This window comes from Aquarana catesbeiana, linkage group LG09 (genome assembly GCF_042186555.1).
Source record: "Aquarana catesbeiana isolate 2022-GZ linkage group LG09, ASM4218655v1, whole genome shotgun sequence".
NCBI classification, from domain to species: domain Eukaryota; kingdom Metazoa; phylum Chordata; class Amphibia; order Anura; family Ranidae; genus Aquarana; species Aquarana catesbeiana.
In genome coordinates, this window is record NC_133332.1 from 16,198,225 (window position 1) to 16,204,438 (window position 6,214).

A 6,214-nucleotide genomic window follows, 5' to 3' on the forward strand; every position below is an offset into this window, starting at 1 on the left:
TGGTGGGAGGGGCCCGGAAAGGTAAGGTTACCAGATTTTGAGGGATGTTCTGAGGGATCTCCACTATCCTATGGTCTTGGTTGGGACTCGGGACACACCCTGGCTTGCGGGGAAGGACCTGGGTTTCCAGGGACTGTGTGAGTACTTCTACATTTCCAAAGGCCAGAAAGGATTAAAGCTGCCGGATGTAATATTAAGCAAGCATTTTGGGACTTTGCTAGCAAGCTTTGACCCATTCCCTTGTCCTGGGACATTTCACTAAGCAGCCAAGTGGGCTAAAATTTTCAAGAAAGGGGAACACCTCCTGAGACAGGATTAAGTAACATACAGAGTTCAGGGGTCAGGATTAAGTAACGTACAGAGTTCAGGGGTCAGGATTAAGTAATGCACAGAGTTCAGGGGTCAGGATTAAGAAACATACAGAATTCAGGGGTCAGGATTAAGTAACGTACAGAGTTCAGAGGTCAGGATTAAGTAACGTACAGAGTTCAGAGGTCAGGATTAAGTAACATACAGAGTTCAGGGGTCAGGATTAAGTAACATACAGAGTTCAGGGGTCAGGATTAAGTAACGTACAGGGTTCAGAGGTCAGGATTAAGAAGCATACAGAGTTCAGTGATCAGGATTAAGAAACATACAGAGTTCAGGGATCAGGATTAAGAAACATACAGAGTTCAGAGGTCAGGATTAGGTAACATACAGAGTTCAGGGGTCAGGATTAAGTAAAATACAGAGTTCAGGGGTCGGGATTAAGTAACATACAGAGTTCAGGGGTTGGGATTAAGTAACATACCGAGTTCAGGGTTCGGGATTAAGTAACATACAGAGTTCAGGGGTCGGGATTAAGTAACATACAGAGTTCAGGGGTCAGGATTAAGTAACATACATAGTTCAGGGGTCAGGATTAAGTAACATACAGAGTTCAGAGGTCAGGATTAAGAAACATACAGAGTTCAGAGGTCAAGATTAAGTAACATACAGAGTTCAGGGGTCAGGATTAAGTAACATACAGAGTTCAGAGGTCAGAATTAAGAAACATACAGAGTTCAGGGGTCAGGATTAAGGAACATACAGAGTTCAGAGGTCAGGATTAAGTAACATACAGAGTTCAGGGGGTAGGATTAAGTAACATACAGAATTCAGGGGTCAGGATTAAGTAACATACAGAATTCAGGGGTCAGGATTAAGTAACATACAGAGTTCAGGGGTCGGGATTAAGTAACATACAGAGTTCAGGGGTCAGGATTAAGTAACATACAGAGTTCAGGGGTCAGGATTAAGTAACGTACAGGGTTCAGAGGTCAGGATTAAGAAGCATACAGAGTTCAGTGATCAGGATTAAGAAACATACAGAGTTCAGGGATCAGGATTAAGAAACATACAGAGTTCAGAGGTCAGGATTAGGTAACATACAGAGTTCAGGGGTCAGGATTAAGTAAAATACAGAGTTCAGGGGTCGAGATTAAGTAACATACAGAGTTCAGGGGTTGGGATTAAGTAACATACCGAGTTCAGGGTTCGGGATTAAGTAACATACAGAGTTCAGGGGTCGGGATTAAGTAACATACAGAGTTCAGGGGTCAGGATTAAGTAACATACATAGTTCAGGGGTCAGGATTAAGTAACATACAGAGTTCAGAGGTCAGGATTAAGAAACATACAGAGTTCAGAGGTCAAGATTAAGTAACATACAGAGTTCAGGGGTCAGGATTAAGTAACATACAGAGTTCAGAGGTCAGAATTAAGAAACATACAGAGTTCAGGGGTCAGGATTAAGGAACATACAGAGTTCAGAGGTCAGGATTAAGTAACATACAGAGTACAGGGGGTAGGATTAAGTAACATACAGAATTCAGGGGTCAGGATTAAGTAACATACAGAATTCAGGGGTCAGGATTAAGTAACATACAGAGTTCAGGGGTCAGGATTAAGTAACATACAGAGTTCAGGGGTCAGGATTAAGTAACATACAGAGTTCAGGGGTCAGGATTAAGAAACATACAGAGTTCAGAGGTCAGGATTAAGTAACATACAGAGTTCAGGGGTCAGGATTAAGTAACATACAGAGTTCAGGGGTCAGGGGCCCAGAAAGGTAAGGTTACCAGATTTTGAGGGAAGTTCTGAGGGATCTCCACTATCCTATGGTCTTGGTTGGGACTCGGGACACACCCTGGCTTGCGGGGAAGGACCTGGGTTTCCAGGGACTGTGTGAGTACTTCTACATTTCCAAAGGCCAGAAAGGATTAAAGCTGCCGGATGTAATATTAAGCAAGCATTTTGGGACTTTGCTAGCAAGCTTTGACCCATTTCCCTTGTCCTGGGACATTTCACTAAGCAGCCAAGTGGGCTAAAATTTTCAAGAAAGGGGAACACCTCCTGAGACAGGATTAAGTAACATACAGAGTTCAGGGGTCAGGATTAAGTAACGTACAGAGTTCAGGGGTCAGGATTAAGTAATGCACAGAGTTCAGGGGTCAGGATTAAGAAACATACAGAATTCAGGGGTCAGGATTAAGTAACGTACAGAGTTCAGAGGTCAGGATTAAGTAACGTACAGAGTTCAGAGGTCAGGATTAAGTAACATACAGAGTTCAGGGGTCAGGATTAAGTAACATACAGAGTTCAGGGGTCAGGATTAAGTAACGTACAGGGTTCAGAGGTCAGGATTAAGAAGCATACAGAGTTCAGTGATCAGGATTAAGAAACATACAGAGTTCAGGGATCAGGATTAAGAAACATACAGAGTTCAGAGGTCAGGATTAGGTAACATACAGAGTTCAGGGGTCAGGATTAAGTAAAATACAGAGTTCAGGGGTCGGGATTAAGTAACATACAGAGTTCAGGGGTTGGGATTAAGTAACATACCGAGTTCAGGGTTCGGGATTAAGTAACATACAGAGTTCAGGGGTCGGGATTAAGTAACATACAGAGTTCAGGGGTCAGGATTAAGTAACATACATAGTTCAGGGGTCAGGATTAAGTAACATACAGAGTTCAGAGGTCAGGATTAAGAAACATACAGAGTTCAGAGGTCAAGATTAAGTAACATACAGAGTTCAGGGGTCAGGATTAAGTAACATACAGAGTTCAGAGGTCAGAATTAAGAAACATACAGAGTTCAGGGGTCAGGATTAAGGAACATACAGAGTTCAGAGGTCAGGATTAAGTAACATACAGAGTTCAGGGGGTAGGATTAAGTAACATACAGAATTCAGGGGTCAGGATTAAGTAACATACAGAATTCAGGGGTCAGGATTAAGTAACATACAGAGTTCAGGGGTCGGGATTAAGTAACATACAGAGTTCAGGGGTCAGGATTAAGTAACATACAGAGTTCAGGGGTCAGGATTAAGTAACGTACAGGGTTCAGAGGTCAGGATTAAGAAGCATACAGAGTTCAGTGATCAGGATTAAGAAACATACAGAGTTCAGGGATCAGGATTAAGAAACATACAGAGTTCAGAGGTCAGGATTAGGTAACATACAGAGTTCAGGGGTCAGGATTAAGTAAAATACAGAGTTCAGGGGTCGGGATTAAGTAACATACAGAGTTCAGGGGTTGGGATTAAGTAACATACCGAGTTCAGGGTTCGGGATTAAGTAACATACAGAGTTCAGGGGTCGGGATTAAGTAACATACAGAGTTCAGGGGTCAGGATTAAGTAACATACATAGTTCAGGGGTCAGGATTAAGTAACATACAGAGTTCAGAGGTCAGGATTAAGAAACATACAGAGTTCAGAGGTCAAGATTAAGTAACATACAGAGTTCAGGGGTCAGGATTAAGTAACATACAGAGTTTAGAGGTCAGAATTAAGAAACATACAGAGTTCAGGGGTCAGGATTAAGGAACATACAGAGTTCAGAGGTCAGGATTAAGTAACATACAGAGTTCAGGGGGTAGGATTAAGTAACATACAGAATTCAGGGGTCAGGATTAAGTAACATACAGAATTCAGGGGTCAGGATTAAGTAACATACAGAGTTCAGGGGTCGGGATTAAGTAACATACAGAGTTCAGGGGTCAGGATTAAGTAACATACAGAGTTCAGGGGTCAGGATTAAGTAACATACAGAGTTCAGGGGTCAGGATTAAGAAACATACAGAGTTCAGAGGTCAGGATTAAGTAACATACAGAGTTCAGGGGTCAGGATTAAGTAACATACAGAGTTCAGGGGTCAGGGGCCCGGAAAGGTAAGGTTACCAGATTTTGAGGGAAGTTCTGAGGGATCTCCACTATCCTATGGTCTTGGTTGGGACTCGGGACACACCCTGGCTTGCGGGGAAGGACCTGGGTTTCCAGGGACTGTGTGAGTACTTCTACATTTCCAAAGGCCAGAAAGGATTAAAGCTGCCGGATGTAATATTAAGCAAGCATTTTGGGACTTTGCTAGCAAGCTTTGACCCATTCCCTTGTCCTGGGACATTTCACTAAGCAGCCAAGTGGGCTAAAATTTTCAAGAAAGGGGAACACCTCCTGAGACAGGATTAAGTAACATACAGAGTTCAGGGGTCAGGATTAAGTAACGTACAGAGTTCAGGGGTCAGGATTAAGTAATGCACAGAGTTCAGGGGTCAGGATTAAGAAACATACAGAATTCAGGGGTCAGGATTAAGTAACGTACAGAGTTCAGAGGTCAGGATTAAGTAACGTACAGAGTTCAGAGGTCAGGATTAAGTAACATACAGAGTTCAGGGGTCAGGATTAAGTAACATACAGAGTTCAGGGGTCAGGATTAAGAAGCATACAGAGTTCAGTGATCAGGATTAAGAAACATACAGAGTTCAGGGATCAGGATTAAGAAACATACAAAGTTTAGGGGTCAGGATTAAGTAACATACAGAGTTCAGGGGTCAGGATTAAGAAACATATAGAGTTCAGGGGTCAGGATAAAGTAACATACAGAATTTAGGGGTCAGGATTAAGTAACATACAGAGTTCAGGGGTCAGGATTAAGTAACATACAGAGTTCAGAGGTCAGGATTATATAACATACAGAGTTCTGGGGTCATGATAAATTAACATACAGAGTTCAGGGGTCAGGATTAAGTAACATACAGAGTTCAGAGGTCAGGATTAAGAAACATACAGAGTTCAGAGGTCAAGATTAAGTAACATACAGAGTTCAGGGGTCAGGATTAAGTAACATACAAAATTCAGGGGTCAGGATTAAACATACAGAGTTCAGAGGTCAGGATTAAGTAACATACAGAGTTCAGGGGTCAGGATTAAGTAACATACAGAGTTCAGGGGTCAGGATTAAGTAACATACAGAGTTCAGGGGTCAGGATTAAGTAACATACAGAGTTCAGGGGTCAGGATTAAGTAACATACAGAGTTCAGGGGTCAGGATTGCAATGTGTATGATGAGCCTGAGTAAGGTTTTACCTTCTCATATAAACAGAGCCAACCAATGCAATGGATTTCCAACAACTGCGACATTCTGGATTGCAGAACATATACCGTAATCAGAGTATAGGTTTCCCTTCAACCAGGACACAAAAGCTGTAATGGTTAAATGTTATGAAATCCGTCTTACAACTTTATAATTACACATTGCGAAACTGAACAACCAGACCTGTGCGGATTAAATATCACCGATCTCATGTCCTGATTACACAACAATCACATAAATAATAGAATTGGATTTAACACCATTTTACAGGCAAAATACTATAATGGATACATGATCACTTCATTGTGTTATATGGAGGACAGAGCTGTAATTGAGAACATTAGAAATAAAACATTTGAAATTTGTATTTAGATTTAATGCAGGTTTATAGGTATAAAGTGTTTTCAGTGAGTGAGTATGTTGCATTATTATTGTAGCTGAACTCTGGGCACAAAAAATGTTTAAATGTACAGTGCCTTGCAAAAGTATTCACCCCCTTGGCATTTTTCGTGTTTTGTTGCCTCACAATCTGGAATTAACATGGATTGTTTGAGGATTTGCATCATTTAATTTACAGAACACGCCCACAACTTTGAAGATGTTTTTTTTTAATTGTGAAGCAAACAACAAATAGGACAAAATAACAGAAAAAGTCAATGTGCATAACTATTCACATCCCTAAAGTCAATACTTTGTAGAGCCACCTTTTGCGGCTATCACAGCTCCAAGTCGCTTTGGATAAGTCTCTATGAGCTTGGCACATCTTACCACTGGGATTTTTGCCCATTCCTCCTTGCAAATCTGCTCCAGCTCCTTC